Source organism: Protopterus annectens, chromosome 2.part1 (assembly GCF_019279795.1).
Source record: "Protopterus annectens isolate FY-2018-M chromosome 2.part1, PAN1.0, whole genome shotgun sequence".
Taxonomy (NCBI): Eukaryota; Metazoa; Chordata; order Ceratodontiformes; family Protopteridae; genus Protopterus; species Protopterus annectens.
Genome location: NC_056729.1, coordinates 1,333,900,932 through 1,333,918,082, shown reverse-complemented (window position 1 = coordinate 1,333,918,082; position 17,151 = coordinate 1,333,900,932). Strand labels below are relative to the sequence as shown.

The 17,151-nt window shown below is 41.6% G+C and overlaps 2 non-coding genes and 2 pseudogenes across 2 annotated transcripts; all 4 read right to left on the bottom strand.

Annotated features, from left to right (window-relative positions):
- Nucleotides 1-8,203: 8,203 nt before the first annotated feature.
- LOC122795224 lies at nucleotides 8,204-8,332 on the bottom strand. The gene has a single exon (XR_006363813.1). It is a non-coding gene; the product is annotated as a U6atac minor spliceosomal RNA (small nuclear RNA).
- Nucleotides 8,333-8,551: 219 nt separating this feature from the next.
- Nucleotides 8,552-8,672, bottom strand: LOC122795226 (annotated as a pseudogene).
- A 5-nt stretch (nucleotides 8,673-8,677) lies between these two features.
- LOC122795221 lies at nucleotides 8,678-8,809 on the bottom strand. Its single transcript, XR_006363811.1, has one exon. It is a non-coding gene; the product is annotated as a U6atac minor spliceosomal RNA (small nuclear RNA).
- Nucleotides 8,810-8,813: 4 nt separating this feature from the next.
- On the bottom strand, nucleotides 8,814-8,930 carry LOC122795223 (annotated as a pseudogene).
- Between the last annotated feature and the right edge of the window lie 8,221 nt (nucleotides 8,931-17,151).

Below are 17,151 nucleotides of genomic sequence, written 5' to 3'. Positions count from 1 at the left end.
GTTCGAGTGTATTCAATGTTGCAGTCATCACATTTGGGTTATCTGCTTGCAGTAGACCTCAGTCGGTCTGATTATCAAAGTCTTGGGTCCTACGTCGGTTGCTGTCTCATCTTCCATGATGTCAGGTAGTCAGGGGTATACAGCATGCAGCCAACGCCATTACATCAGTTTTTCTTGCCTCAGATGTCAGGTGCCCCCCTTAATGGGAAGCAATTAAGTATATATATATATATATATATATATATACACATATATATATATATATATATATATATATATATATCTACACACACCAAAATGTTTTAAGTATAGTAGAGGAAAATAGAGGTATAGCCAAAAGAAGTCAGGGGGTTGGAGGGAGGGTAACCAGGACTGCAACAGTGAATACACTCGAACATCTACATTTATGGTAAATGTACACAACTGTACTATGTTCTTCATGTTTCACAGTTGCAGTCATCACATTTGGGTAGATTCCCAAAGTTAAGGATGGGAGGAGGAATTTAGATAGCATTAGGACCAGCTATAAGGCCCTGCAAGACTGCAGTGGCAAAGCCAGCTCTGGATTTAGAGAAAATTGGCAAATGGTAATGCTTGGTGAAAATATGTACAGAAGATAGCAGCTTCTTGGATGTCTCTGGTAGGGACACCTCTGAGAACGGCTGTAGAGGCAGATTCAGTCCTGGTTGAATGGGGTCTAATCCCCTCTGGGATAGGTTTTCCATGGTGCTTATAGCAGAAATGAATGCAATGACCTATCCATTTAGAAATGGTTTGCTTTGAAATAGCCTTCCCCTCTGTCCCTGCAGCAAATGCCAGCAGCAATTGGTCAGATTTCATTTGAGGTTTAGTCCTGTCCAAGTAAAATCTAAGTTGTCTGTGCACATCTAAGGAGTGCAGTATCCATTCTCCTATGTTCTGTGGATTAGAAAAGAAGGTTGGCAAATGAATGAACTGATTAAGAGCCACACTGGATGCCACCTTGGGCATGAAAGAGAGACTGATCCTGACGGACACCCTGTCCGCATGAAAGATGATGAAAGGCTCCACTGCCATAAGGGCCTGTAATTCAAATACTCTTCTTGCTGAAATGATTGCTAAAAGGAAAGCTGTTTTCCATGAAAGGAATTTTAACTCTGCAGTCACAGTTGGCTCAAAAGGAGGAAGAGTGAGTTTTTCCAATTCAAAATTAAGGTCCCAGGCTGGAATTGGGGCTCTCCAGGGTGGTCTTAAGTTTTTGGCCCCTCTGAGGAACTGCTTGAGCAGTGGGTGAGAAAAGAGGTTTGGTTCTGTGTTGTAATGAGCTGAAATGGCTTAGGTGTGAATTTTGATGGAGGAAAAGGAAAGGCATCTCAGTTAAGTAATGAAGAATCTGAGGTAAATTGGATGCTGCTGTGGCATTCCCTTGAGTTTGGTTCCAGGCACAGTATCTTTTCCATTTTTCAGCAGAAGATTTTCTAGTACTAGGCCTCCTTGCCTCCAAAATGACATCCAACACTTGTTTACTGAGGGATGGTAACGGAGAGATTAGGTAATTAGCCAGGCTGCCAGGTTCAGGGTTTGAAGCTGGGTGTGCAGAATCTGGCTCTCCTGCTGAGACAGCAGGGTAGAGGTCTGCGGTAGGTGCCATGGGGCCAGCTGTGACACACTGCGCAACAGGGAGTACCAGTATTGGCGTGGCCAGTCTGGTGCAATCAGTATCATCCTTGGTTTGTCCTGTTTGATCTTTAGTAGTACTTTGGAGAGAAGAGGCAGAGGAGGAAAGGCATAAGCTGATAGATTTTTCCAGCTGAAGGACAGAGCATCCACTTTCCAAGCTTGTTTGTGGGGTGTCCTTGTGCAGAATTTGTCCAATTGGTAGTTCTGGTTGGAGGCAAACAGGTCTATATCTGGGATCCTCCATTTGTTGGTCAACATGTTGAAAATCTTTGGTTCAAGTTTCCGCTTGTGTGGGTCCATGAGTTTTCTGCTTAGTTCGTCTGGCAGTGTATTTAGTTTTCCTGGCAGGAATTGAGCCTGAAGATGCACTTGGTAGCTCAAGGCTGTGTTCGACAGAGCCATGGCTAGTCTGCAGAGGGGGTAAGAATGGGTATCCCCCTGCTTGTTTATGTACCACATAACAGTGGTGTTGTCCGTCTTAACCATTAATTGTCCTGGAAGGTGGCCTAATGGTTAATGTGCTTGCCTTACAAACACAAGTTGCAGGGTTTGAGTCTCACAAGGGATAACTGGCTACTGGCAAAAAGAAATGACTGGGGCAGTTAGTTTAAGTGCTGAACCTATGAAATGGAAGAATGTGGTCCTTGAAGGCTGTCAGAGCATTCAGTACAGCTAACATTTCTTTTTGATTGATATGCAGGTGCATTTGACTTAGGTTCCATTTGCCCTGAATGCACTTCCCTGCCAGGCGAGTCCCCCATGCATAGTCTGATGCGTCTGTTGTTAGGGTTTGGGCGGTAGGGGGTAGAGTGAATGGTAGTCCCTTGTTTTGGTGGCAGGCCTCTGCCAACCAAAGGAATTCTAACTGTAGGCAAGCTATGATAGGAATCATTGCTTCTAGGTCCTGATAATGTTGACACCATAGGCTTTTTAGATACCATTGTAGTTTCCTTATATGCAGTCTTGCATATGGAATTAGTAGAATGCACGAGGCCATGAACCCCAAGGCTTGCATTATTTGCCTTGCAGATAGCAGGGTTTTTGTTGCCACTAGTTTGAAGTAAGTTGTCAAATGAATTTGTTTCTCTGGCGTGAGGAAAGCCATCTGGGAAGTTGTGTTCAAGCTTGCTCCCAGGAATATAATTTGTTGACAGGGTACCAGATGTGATTCTTTTCATTTATGGTGTACCCCAGACAAGTTAGCACCTTTTGTACAAATGCCAGATGATTCAGAAGTATGTCCTGGCTTTCTGCTGAATTAAACAATCATCCAGGTATGGGTATATTTGAATATTTATTTGCCTGCAAAATGCAATGACTGGAGCTAGGCACTTTGTGAATACCCTGGGCGCAGTAGATAAGCCAAAGGGCAGTGCAGAGAACTGATAGTACATGTAGCCTGCTTTGAAGCGTAGGTATTTTCTGCAAGATTCCCTGATTGGGATGTGCAGGTAGGCTTCCTTTAAATCCAGTGTTGCCAACCAGGCATATTTGCCTATCATGGGAAGCAACTGGTGAAGAGTTAGCATCTTGAATTTTGGAATCACCAAAAAGGTGTTTAGGATAGACAGGTCCAGGATAGGATGCCATGAGTTGTCTTTTCTGGGTACCAGGAAAAGTCTTGAGTAGAAACCTTGAATAAACAAAGATTTACAACATCAGATCCCTTGTTCATGGATTCAATATAGGGTTAATATTTTATGCAACTATTAATTTGGTGGAACCTATTAAACAATTAGTTGTTAATAGGCATTTTTATTGATTGATTTAACTATATAGAGCTGGGTTGAAATATGATGAATTGTTCTGATGAAGTCCCTTGCACTGGGGAAGAAAGTGCTTAACTTTGCAATAAAATTGTTGTTCTCACCTTCTGGTCCATCTTTGCTGTGGTGTGCTTCATTTACATAACTGTGGAAGGGGACCTGGGAAGGGTTACAAAGAGAGTTGAGACAGACTCAGCTCTCAGACTCTACATTACAGGGCTTGAGAGAGGTAGGCAGTGAGGTACCTGAAAAGGGGAATCTGTATACTGGGACAAAGAGTTACTGTACAGAGAGTGGCCCCCTGAGGGAAGGCTAGAGGGTGAGAGAATACAGTGGAAACTGGAACATGGGAGATTAACTTCAGTCCAGCAAAACTTCAGAAAAATAGCTGAAATTAAATTACTTTATGGCTACACAATAAAAGAGGATATCTTTCAGTTTCAATGTATCAAGGAGACACAATGTCTGTACAAGGGAACTTTCTGTATTGTCTTGGACGTGGTTATTGTTTTATGACTTCCAGCATCTGCCAAAGATCTGAGGGAAAGCACTTGTCTATGTATTTTTACAGGTAGATGCTAAATTCTACCAGCTGCCATCAATGTCTGTTTTGGGCCTGGGAACTATGAGTCAGATGACAAGAAATTATGTCATATTGCAGGTTATCCCAGCGATAATATTTGAGATATTAACTTAAGAAGTCTCTTAGAGAGACACAGCATTCTATATTTTGTCTTTGACCTGGCAACAACTAGAAGATCCATTCACACATCTGCCTTGCAGTGCAAGTAAGTTTCTAATAACTCACTTAGATACAGTCAGGAATATAGCAAAGCTTAGTTTAGATGTTTTTTCTTTATTTATTTGAGACTGTCCTGCAAGGTTGTTTTAAATATGGCCTGTGGTTTTGAACTCTGATGTCACAGTGAATGCATACAGAGTATTTTCTTGTTATTTTATTATTAAATATATTTACAACTTTCATTGTGGCTGATCTTTGTGAGACATATTTAAGTTCTGAGAGTACTTTCATATTTATTTGGTGACACTGTGTAGGCCACTCCTAAAAGTCTTGCTCTTGGTCAAACTACCATTTATATTAATATTAATATTACATAGTAAGATTGGGTACCCTTTGTTAAGGGCCTTAAAGTAGATGATAAGAGTCATCTAGTGGCAGTGATAACTACCTTATAGCCTGGGCAAGAGGGGGCATAGCTAGTAAACCTGTGCCAGCTATTCCCAGGTGTGTGTGTGTGTGTGTGTGTGTGTGTGTGTGTGTGTGTGTGTGTGTGTGTGTGTGTGTGTGTGTGTGTGTGTGTGTGTGTGTGTAAATCAAACCTCAAAGAGTGTATATGTCACCTACTTAGGAAGGGACATGAAGCACTGGTCAAAGGGAGAGGGTGCTGGAGGTCTTGGCTTGGCCACTCAGTTGAGACCTCAACTCTATAGCTGTGCCATAGGGAAGTCTTATTGGGGATCTGGAGAAAGAGGGAGAAACAAGCCCCGGACTGACTGTGGTCTCTGTGTGTGCTCTTAATAGAAATTGCACTTGATGCAGAGAGTTGCATCTGGAAATATTGTGTGTGTACCTGTGAGGATTGAAGCTCCTTGATTAATGGTCCAGTAGTGGGTCATCACAGTCACAGTCCAGTATTTCATATGCCCAACCTACTATCCCTTTTCTAACAGCAGCTTATGTTCTAGACTCAGTTAAAAACTCAACTAATGCAGCTCTTTCATACAGGATTTTCCTATCCTTTTCTCTTTGCCTTTACTCAGATATCAATTCCTAATAGGGAAGACAATCACTAGTCTGCAATCCAAATGTTTTTTTTTAGCCTCTTCCCATTCTGTTACATTTCCTTCTCTAATTATTTGTTCCCAGTACCTTGGTTCCTTTGTCAGCTTCATCCAGTAAATTCCAGTGCCATCTTGTCTATTCTCTGCACCCCTAATTGCAGTCATCCCTATTGGCAATATCTCCTTTCTCTATTCATGTGTAAGTTTAGTTCTTAGTATACTTTCTGCCTGTTTATGAATATAATATTCTGTATGACTGTTGTAATTCTTATTGAGGATCTTCTTCCAAAATCCCATTCTTAAGCCATTTTTAACCTCCTTCTGCATCATCATCCCTTTCCACTTTGAATAGTAGCTTTCTGTTCATATTGTGTATAAGATCCTTAACTATGTAGCTCTAAAATACCCCTTCAAATCAGGCAATCTTAATCCTCCTTGCACTGCTGGGAGGATCAACTTATCTTACTTGACTCTTGCCCTCTTTCCTTTCAAATAAAATACTTCAACTCTTTAACTACTGTCTACATCTTCTCCACTGGTTGATAAAAATATGCCTGACCTGAATATAGATTGAAATAGACTAAAAACATTTTTACTACTTGTATCTTGCTATTCATATCCATAGACGAGAGGTTCCATTTTCTCAAATTTTGTATTATTTTTTTTTAAGTCTATTCCAGAATATCCTTAGCTGCCACAACCAAATCCTTTTAATTCATTATCCCAAATACTTCATCATGTCCCCATAAATATGTGTACTATGACCAGTGTTCATACTTGAGTCACTGGATCATTGTACGTAGCCTGCACTAATTCTATCAGTGCTTCTGGGACTTCGAACCACAGCAGAAATGCCCAAATCTGCTTTCTTGGGACCTTGTCATATGCTTTCTAGAAGGCTAGAAATGCCCCCTTGGACTCTTACCTCATCTCTAGGTTCTTCTCAATGATCTCTCACTGCAAAGATTTGGTCAGGTGTGCTGTATCCTGACCTGAATCTGAACTGCTCATCTCCCATCTTACTTTCTGCTACCCTGCATATCCTTATATCAATCACCCTCTCCAGACCTTTCATGCAGTGTGATAGGAGTTTGATACCTCTATACAGGCAGAGTTGTTAATGTCCCCTTTGCTTTTGAACACTGGCACTATTATGCTTATTTTCCAGTCATCTGGGATATGTCTCTCTCTCTCTGTCTCCACACTGCTATGAGTAGCATCAGAAAACAATTTTCCCCTGTCTCACCCAACATCATACCATTTCTGCTGTGACCTCACCTGAGCCTGCTGCTCTCCCTAACTAAATTTTCCTTAGTGATATTTTACTTCTTCTTTGGTGAGCTCCTCCTCTTCTCTCATCAAAGTCATTGAAGGCTGTGTCTGGGGCAGTACAGCTTCTGTGGGATTTTCTTCATTCAGAATGCTACTGGAAATACTTCTTCCATCTACCGTTGATGTCCTGTAGACAGGTGAGCAGGTTGTTGCTGGCATCCCTTACAAAAGGTGTCTCTGACTATCTTCTTTATTGTTCTGCTTTTGCCTTTCAGCCTGATGTAGTTTCTTTGTGCCTCCTTCTGTCACTTTCCAGAAGCTGGTAGAATGCCTTTGATGCTTTGTCCTTTTCTACTGCAACTCCTTTTATAGCCTCTTTGTTAGCCAACCAGTATTCCTTACTAACCTGGTCCATCTTTTCTATCTCCCACTATTTCCTGAACACCTTCTTTCTTTTGATGACTTCCTGGACTTCTGCATTCCACCTCCTGCTTTCCTTACATACCTCACTTCCATACCTGACTTGGTTCTGTTGTGGTTCTACCCCGACCCAACGAAATTACATTTCAGCAAAATGTAATTAGGTGAGTTCTATTTTGCAAAAGTGCATTTTTGCCGAAATGCATTTTCGCGAAAAGGCACCTAAGTGAACAGCAACTGTGGCTGTTGCTTAGATCGCAGCACTGTGGGGATAAGGGAATATTCCCTTTTCCTCACTGTAGTGCGATCTTGGAGTGAGAATATAAAGGTAACAGGGGCATGGGGGGCACAGCCCCCCACATGGGTGGTGCAGGGGGGCTTGACCCCCCTGCATAAATACGGTTAATGTGTTTTTTTTATTTTTTTATTTTTTGTTTTCATTTAATTTATTTTTTGCAAAAGTGCATTTCGGCAAAAGTGCACTTTCGTGAAAAATAGCTCGCCTTATTACGTTTCGCTGACATGTAATTTTGATGGGTCAAAGTAGACCCGCTGTTTTAGATATATATATCTGCTGGCCACTCTTTATAGGGTTATAGGCCATTTTAAGCCTAGCCAATTACTCCATGTGAGAATCAAACCCTGCACCTTGTGTCTGTAACGTAAAAACCTTAACCATTATACCAACCTCCTATTTCTTGTAAGTGATAGTGTGATTGCCTCTCTTGCTGAATCATATGTTGGCCACCATCATGCCATTTACCAGACAGAACTCTAGAATGGCTTCTCCTTTATTACTGTTGCCCCAGTTCAGATCTGTCCAAATATGTACATTATAAATACCAATTCATGTTGTCCTGCTTTATCTTGTAGATGCTTAAACTGCTGCCTGAATGCACTCTTTTCCATACTTACACAGTCCTGCTGAGGAGCATAGGCTGGGATTTTGAATACTGCAATGTCCTTTCATTGGAGTCTGATTACCATGAGTCTTTCAGATTCTGATGACATCCCTCACTGTCTTAAAGAAGCCTCTCCCTCACTACAATTACTGCACTACTTCTAGCCTGTCCTCCTCCTGAGTAGTAAACTCTGGATCCAAACCAAGTGGCTTTGATGCACTGCCATCCCATCTTGTCTCCTGGATATATAGGATGTCCACCCTCCTCCTTACAATCATGCCACCCACTTCTGAGCTACATCCTGTAAGTGAACCTACACTGAGTGTAGCAATTCTTAGTTCATGTTTGGCAAGTTCATTGGTTTTGCATCCAGCGTTTGCTCAACAGACCTATCCCAAGTAACCCAAGTAACCATGCCTTAGCCAGATGAGTGTTGTAAATGCCATTAGGACCTCTTCAATTCTTACAATAAGGAGGGAAGTGCTATTCTTCTCTCCTTTTATACAAAATGCATGAAAGCCACATGCCATGAAGTACCAAATTCCTTAACATATGTGTATTGCTATGATGGCTTAGTGGTTAACTACTGTGACTATAGTATACAGGGTCCTGAGTTTGAGCCTTGCAGAGGCAGTTTATTTGGGTGGGAGGATGGCATAATGATTAAGGTGTTTACCTTGCAAACATGAGGTGCAGGGTTTGATTCTCACATGGGGTAATTGGCTAGGCTTAAAATGGCCCACAGCGGCAGTTAGCCTAGTACTAACCTATGAACTTAAATGCCATAAGGACCTCTTCCATCCTTATCATGGGGTGGAGTTTGCTAACGTTCTCTCCTATCATGCAAGATACATGAAAAACACTTGCTATCTTGCCATAAAGTAAGTCACAATGCATTAACCATATGTGGGTTGTAAAAACCCTAAGGACCTCTGCCATCCTTATCACAGGTGGGGGATGTTACCCTTCTCTCCTTTCATATAACAGGCATGAAAGCCACTTGCCTGAAGTAAGTAACAATGTCTTATCTGTATACGTGTGGTAAATGCCGTAAGGACTTTTTCCATCCTTATCTTGTGGGGGGTGCTAATCTTCTTTTATACAACACATAGGCTCATAGATTCATAGAAGGTTACTAGGCTACCGGCAGAGGTAAAGGTCTATGGTAGTTAATACCAACTTCCTCTGTCCAGAAGGGACATGGGAGTCACCCCAGGAGTGAATTTGCGGTCATCCATCCATTGATCTATGTTAAATTTGAAGAGAGTCAGTGAGGATCTCTGCTTCATGTGAACTGGAAGTTTGTTTCAGAGAAGTTGCAGTCTCTAGGATATGTATTGATCTCTCCAGCATGACCTGTCCATGTCAGAGGTTAGGTTAAGATCCCAGGAGCAACTGACCCTCATGCAGTTTGATTTACAAATGTGTACCATTTCCATCATGGCCAGGTCAGAGACTACCCAGTAAATCAGGCAGAGGTCACCCCTAAGCAAACTGCATGAAACAGAATACAGTGTCAGGGCTTTCAGTCTTTATCTGTAAGACTTGGTTTGTGTACCCTGTAATTTCTAGGTAAGAAACCTCTGTGGTTTCTTCAACTGTTGCAGGTGTCTGGTGAGGTACAAGCAAAAGGGAGCACTGTACTCAATTACTGGTCTGATGACGGCTGAATATAATAGAATTATAACATCCTTGGATCTAGATGTGATGCCTTACTTATAAGATGTGCCACACTGAAGGATTTACTTACACTGTGGATACATGGTGGTCAAAGTTCAGATTGTTATCAACCTGAGTACCCAGATCACGTACCACTGGGTCTACACTTTTTTTTTGGGGGGGGGCCTGTCTATAATGTAATTAGCAGGAATGTCAAATTTCCCAAAGGGAATAATAATACTTTTTTTTTTTTTTTGCATTTAGCTTTAATCCATGGTGTTGGGAACAATCATTTGTCTGCACTGACCCTATCTGCAGTACATTAACATCACTGGGGGACTCAATGACTGCTCCCAACTTGCAATCGTCAGCAAACTTGGCCAGCCACAGGCTGTCCATGTTTGTCTGGACTTCTGAGAAATAAATTCTGAACAGTAAGGGGCCCAGCACAGAACCTTGTGGTACGCCACTGGTGACTGGTCTTTTACTATAGGTGAAGTCACTTACTTTGACAGCATGTGTCCTGTTGGTAAGCCAGTTGGTTACCCATCTGGTAATATAGGGGTTAAATCCCAAATGGGAGAGTTTCTCTATAATACCTGAGTGGGAGACTGTGTCAAATGGCTCAGCTAGGTCAGGATAGGTGGTGTGCACTTGCTTTCCCTCATCCAGGGCCTTGGGGACTTTCTCAAAAAAGTCAGCCATGTTTAACAGGCATTAGCTACCTTTAAGGAATCTGAACTGGGTTGGTTCCAGAGTTTAGAGATTACCCATGTCCTTGTTAATAAGGTTCATAATGATTATTTCCATGGCCTTGCAGATGAGGCTAGTCAAGATTATGAGCCTATAATTCACAGGGTTAGTTGATGGTCCCCCTTTGTACAAAGGGATTACTATTGCCATCCTCCATTCCGCCGGAACATAGCCAGTTTACTTGCTATGGTTAAACAGGAAGCCAAGTGAGTCTGCTAGGTCATGTTTTAAGTTGTTTAAAAGGCAACCTGGGATGTTGTATGGTCTCATTGGTACTGTGTTTTTGGCTTTGGAGAGCGCTGAGGTGACCTGCTCACTTGAGATAACAGGCTGAGGAATGGTAGCAGGTATACTTTAGGGGATGACTAGAGGGGACAAGGGGATGATGTTTACTCCAGATCTGTCAGCGAGCAGGTTGACTATTACCTCCAGTTAAGTACGGGTGGTGCCATTCACAACCAGTTCAGTGCATAGTTGGTTATTCTCTTTTAGATTTTGGAAGTAGTTAAAGAATGCCTCGTGATTATCCTTAGCTATGGATGTGATTTTTGCTTTGTAATCAGCTTTGGAGGACTTGACAAGATCTCTAATTTGTTTATTTAAGCTAGAGAGGGATTTCTTCCTCTGCTGTACCAGTTCCCTCTTGTTTGTGGACATTATTTTTTTTTCTATTGTTGTATAGCCTGTTTATACTAGGGGCCCACCAGGGTGGCTTGCTGTTATGGCAAGACCTGTTTTAATCCAGTCAGGTACAGCCAATTCTATACAACTGCTTAAGATGTCATACAGGGCATTGGTGTACACCTCTGCAAAGGAGTGTCTGTGTTATCTGTGTTTGAGGGGGCTTTGAAACTTCTTATACCATCACTTAGTAGGAGGTAGTTTGTCTCTGAAAAATTCTTAAGTGTTTTTGAGCTTGATGGGGTATCTGGTCTTATAATTTCATCGAATGAGACTGATTTATGTTCTGATCTTACCTGGGAAGACATCACACGAGGTGGGGGTGGGGGGGTGCAATGCTCTCCCATGTTAGTGAGTACTATATCCAGGACATTTAAGCCTCTTGTAGGTGTGCTGAATAGCCTTCCAGAGCATTTGCATTGACAAAGTCCAAGATCCTCTGAGCCAGCATGTTTGTGGCCATTTATATTTCACAGTCTATGGTAGGATAATTGAAATCACCCATGAGTAAGGTGTTGGGCTGTATGTCAAGTGACTCTAGCAAGTCCAGGTATGTGGTATGCTTTTCCTGATTCATGTTAAGGGACCAATAGCTAACTATGATGTGTTAGGGGGCTTTGACTATAGTTAATTTGAGATGGAGTAGCTCAAGAAAGTCATACTGTTTGACCAGTCTCGACATGTACTTATCCTTAATGAAGATGTACGCATCTCCTCCTTTCATTATTTCATGCACCGTTTATGGTCTAAATGAATGGAAGGCATTGTAGCCCTGCATGGTCAGGGTGCTTTCTACACCTTTGAAGCATGTTTCTGTGACTGCATAGATGTCAGCATCTCAGCATCTTCCAAAGTGACGAGGGCTTCCAGGGAGTGCAGTTTCTTATTCAGATTCCTAGAATTAAGCAGCAGTACCTTTAGTTTATCTAGAGAGGATTTTGTTGTGTTGGGAGGTTAATTATTTTTGACACTGTCTAACAATAGGGGTGGCTAATGCCTTTGCCAGTACAAAAAGCCTACAAGAGACAAGTGCAGACCATCTCTGGCAAAGCAGCACGGCCTGTCAACCATGTCTTTCCAGGCTGACAGATATTGGATTCCCTTGGACTAACACAAGAAGCTAAACCAATTATTAAAATCAATCATTTTTTGTTTGTATTGTGGTATCATCATTGGAGAAGGCAGAATGCTGCTTAAGGCTAAGCTTATACCTACCTGTGACACATAATCTGAAAGCTCAGTTAAGTCTCTCTTCATATAGTCCACTGAGATATGTCTCAAGTCATTCAGCCCACATGGACTATGATGGAGTCATACCGACACTTGTGGTTGAGTACCTTGATGGATCCTGGCACCTATGAGCAGTACATTAGGTTATGTGGTATTACGCCTTACATGCTTATTTGTTGAAACATTGGCGTGTGTGTTATTATCTGTTGTGGTTGTTTTTTTGCATTGTGTGCGTAAGTGGTTTCCAGTTGGTAGGACTCTGATCTTTTGGAAAGTTACTAGTGAGTACCTCCACATATGTGTTTTTATGTGTCATGTCCTTATTTAGTGTGGGAAGTGTGTGTGCTGATAACCTGTTTGGCATTCAGTATGTCCTTATGTGAGAGTCTTGTCTTCAATTTCATAGTGTAACTACATCTCTCACATAAACTATTTGATCATTTCTGGAGTAAGTTGATGTCAGTATACATGAGACAATTGATAGATTGCCTCAGGATGTCCATGTCTATCAGGCTGTCCAGAGAGATGATGGGAAACTTTCCATTCATGATAGCAGGCTCTTACTGTATGTTTTATTAGGGAATGGAATTGGGTAATTTGACAGGACTCTGCTGGTAGCGTCCAGACTACAAGAGGGACCTATACTTTATGTAGGCTAAGGTTGATCAATAAGGCAATGCTGCTTAGTGCACAACTGAGTTGCTCCTCGAGCACACAAAAGCTTGGGAGGGTCTCACTGACAACTGTTTAGGAAAAGAACTGAGCTTCTAGGCTGTTGCATCTATACAGAGCACTGCTAATGGCTGCTGAGTGAACAGCAGCACCTTGCAAACATGAGGCTTAAATACAAGCAGAGAGATACAAGTTTTAAGCTAACTACCAATCAGGAAAGCACACAATAAGCCTTTTACCAGCAATCTCCAACAACAGACAGGTTAGATCAGCACACTTTTGCCACAAGGGCTCAGAAAAGCGCATTCTTAATGCTAAAAAGCTGGTTTGGAGCCAAAGTGCAACAAGACCACACAAACTACCTACATCACCCCTACAACTAACAAATACAATGTAATTAACTACTTAAAACAGCACTAGACATTACAGTTTGTTTTGGTATAAAGAGCAAAAATAACAGCAAACAGCTTAAGAAACTGCTATAGCCACAGTATAAAACATAAGTGCAAAATAATACTTATTTTTATCTTTTCAGTAGTGGATTGCACCAGATAAAAGCAGACTCTCAGCAATCAGTAGCAAAACTGCCAAATGATGAGCAGCTCTGAGTATATATGCCGAAGCCCATGCAAATGCGAGGCTTAAATACAAGCAAAGAGAAACAAGTCTTAAGCTAGCTACCAATCAGGAAAGCACACAATAAGGCTTCCATGAAAAATCCCCAGCTCAGACAGGTTAGATCAGCTCACTTCTGCCACAAGGGTGCAGAAAAACACCTTCTTAATGTAGAATAGCTGGTTTGGAGCCCAAGTGTAATAAGACCATACAAACTATCTACAACAGCCCTAAAACTAACAGATATAATATAAGTCAGTGCAATTAACAACTTAAAGCAGCAGTAGAAAGTACAGCTTATTTTAAACTGCTGAAGTACAGTCACAGTATATAAGAGAAGTGCAAAATAATATTATTTATATATTAGAGCCCTTTTGTGTTTTTTCCAGCTCAGACAGACCAGGTAAACACCTACTGCAACTAGATGAATAATCCTAATTCAACAGCACAGTACAGGAGTGTCAGAAGTGTAATGCTACCACAAACAAACCTAAAGACACTATTACAGCAGTGCACTTTAAACAGCTTATAAAAGTGTGATTATTCAATAAAAATACTTCGCTTTGTATAAATGATCCAAGAGACACTCAATTGTGAAGAATTTATAAAGGTACTCAAACAAGATAATCTGATTAATAAACCCTCCATCCAATAAAACTGCTTGCAGAAATCTCAACTGTTTCCCCAATCTAAACAGGGCAGGCTACCTCCCAGTGCATCAGATGGAAAATCCAGTGACCTCTTGATGTAAAAGCAAGTGCTTGCTAGGGTGTAAAAATACACTACTTTATACAACAGCTAGCTAGACAATGAATTCAGAGCAAGTAATTCAGTAGAACACACAATGAGAGGCAACATGTACTTTTTCAATGGAAGCACAAGGAAAGGCAAATATATAATTACATATATCAACAATAGTGTAGAATTAGAGAAGCTTATTAAGCTCAATTTACAGTAGGAGTGGGCAGCTTGAAACCACCAGATTTAAAAAGCATATTGACAAATGTGAAGATGGGTGGGAAAAGCTAGCAGGGAATCACAAGCAGTGCTTTACTTTATGCAGACTTGAAATCCTTTCAGTAAAACTCAAAGGCCCAGAAATTTACTCAAGAGACAATTAAACAATGAAAAAAAAAAACATGTGAAATGTGCAGCCTAGATAATTTAAGTGTCTATCTCTCACACAGATTAAAAACACCAGGACAAGCAGATTTTTTTTGCACTATAATTTAGGTGCAGCAGTTGAAATTAAACTGGAAATGGAGAAGAAACAGTTTGCAGTTTATCAGGGACCATTTAAACCACATAAGAAATCTTTTAATAATGCAACCAGTATGTAAAAGCTTATGAATCCAAACCCTTTATTAATAATAGAAAGGTCTGGGTTAATGAAACAAACAGCAGAAAAAAATGAAAGTTTTCCAGAATATATTGCTGAATTATGCTGATCACGGGAAAATGTCAGACGGTTGTACAAATATGTAAGTATGAATGTACATCCAAGAAAATAAGCCCAGTAATATTCATCACAATTTTATTTAATAAAGTAGCTGATGGTATTCCTGGACTTGTTTTCTTGGATTTTTTTTTTAGTTTGTGGAATATTTCATCTTCCAGACATGGTTTGGCTTTTTGCCTTATGAACGTATATCCAACTCCTGCAAGATAGAACAAAATCCCAAACTAAGAAGGCATCTCTGATTAACATCAGTAAAAAAACTGCACTCCCTCATTAAATCAACCAAGGCCAACTTCGAAAGAAAAATAGCCAATGACTCCAAGGATAACCACAAGGCCTTCTTTAACTATGTCAAGAGTCTAGGGGCAACCTCTCAGATATGCTCCTAGCTAGTGAATAATGGCCATAAATACACTGAACCAACTGACATTGCCAACATCCTGGCTGACAAGTTCAGTGCAAACTTCACCCCCCCCCACCAAAGGGGATAGCATCCATCCCAGAAGAATGTGGCGCTCCAGATATCTCACACACACAAGTAAAGACAGCCCTTGCAAAAGCCAAAAACACAGCATCAATGGGACCAGATGCTATCCCAGGTTGTGTCTTACACGAGCTTCAAAATCAAGTAACCCATCTCAAATCACTATTCAAACTCAGCCTCTCTACAGGCTATGTACCCAAAGAATGGCGTACAGCAACAGTCGTACCACTCCACAAAGGTGGTGCCACAACTGACCCTGGGAACTATCACTGTATAAGCTTGACTAGCTTGGTCTGCAAAGCGATGGAACGCATTATCATGGAGCTCATTAACAGGGACATTGGGAACCTCCAGACACTGGACCCCACCCAGTTCGGCTTTGTTAAAGGCAGATCTTGCCTCCTGAACTTGGTCAACTTCTTTGAAACAGTCACCAAGGCCATAGATGAAGGGAAGGTGGTCCACACAGCATATCTGGACCTTGCTAAGGTGTTTGACACCATCCTACACTCAGGAATCATAGACAAACTCACCAGCTTAAATATCAACCCCCATGTCACGAGATGGGTCACCAATTGGCTCTCAGACAGAACGCACACGGTAAGAGTGACAGGCGCCATGTCAGACTAAACCAGTCACAAGCGGAGTCTCACAGGGCTCAGTCCTGGGACCACTCCTGTTCAGTATATATTTCTCCGAAGTACAGGCAAAGGCGAAGGGACTGTGGCTAACCAAGTTCACAGATGACTGTAAATTGGGTGCAATAATTGACTCTCCAGCTGACACAGACATCCTGCAAAAGGGTCTCACAGAGACAAACACCTGGTGTCAAAGTCACGGCCTCAAGCTAAATGCCAAAAAATGCATAGTAATCCCATTTGGGAAAAACAAAGTACCTACAAACTACCACAGAGATGGGAATCCACTAAGTACAGAAGAAGTAATTAGGGATCTGGGTACCCAAGTAGATAGCATGCTCTCCTTTGATAATCACATAGCCAAAATGGTCAGGAAATCCTTCTATGTGGCACACCTGATCACAAAGGGTTTCTCATCCAGATCCAAGGAGGTGATTGTGCCCCTTTACTCCTCACTCATTAGGCTCATAATAGAGTACAATGCCCCATTTGGGATGTACCTCACTAGACACCTGCAACAACTAGAAAGACCACAGAAGTACCTCACTAAGAGGATTAAGGGCCTTAAACAATTACCCTATGAAGCACGACTAAAAAAGCTCCAGCTCTTCTCAGTTGCTTACCATCTGCTCAGAGGTGACCTATGCCTGACCTATAGGGCCATGTCAAACCCTGAACTAATGGACATGCTTCACCTCAAAAAAATGAAATCCCTCAGAACAACTCGTTCTAGTGACTTGAACTTATGTACAACAATAAACAGGACATGCCGGAGGGATAGATTCCTGTCCCAGCGACTCCCCTCATTCTGGAATAGAATCCCAATCCATATTCGACAGAGCTCCTCTCTGACCCTCTTCAAGAGAAATCTTGATGAGTGGATGGGTAATCGTAAGTTCTACCCTGGGATCACTTCAGGAGCCCTGTTGACAGAGGCCCACGGTACTAATCTAATGGGGAGGCGAAAGCCATCACTCTGTGGCTAGGCTTATAAATGCCCATGGGCAGATAGCCTAGTACTTACCTATGAACCTATGTACAAAATAATTAATTAATTAAAGTGCCATATTAGCAAACACAAGTAAATACAGAACTGCTCCCACTCAAAAAAGTAAAGGAAATGAAAAGCAAGGGTTCA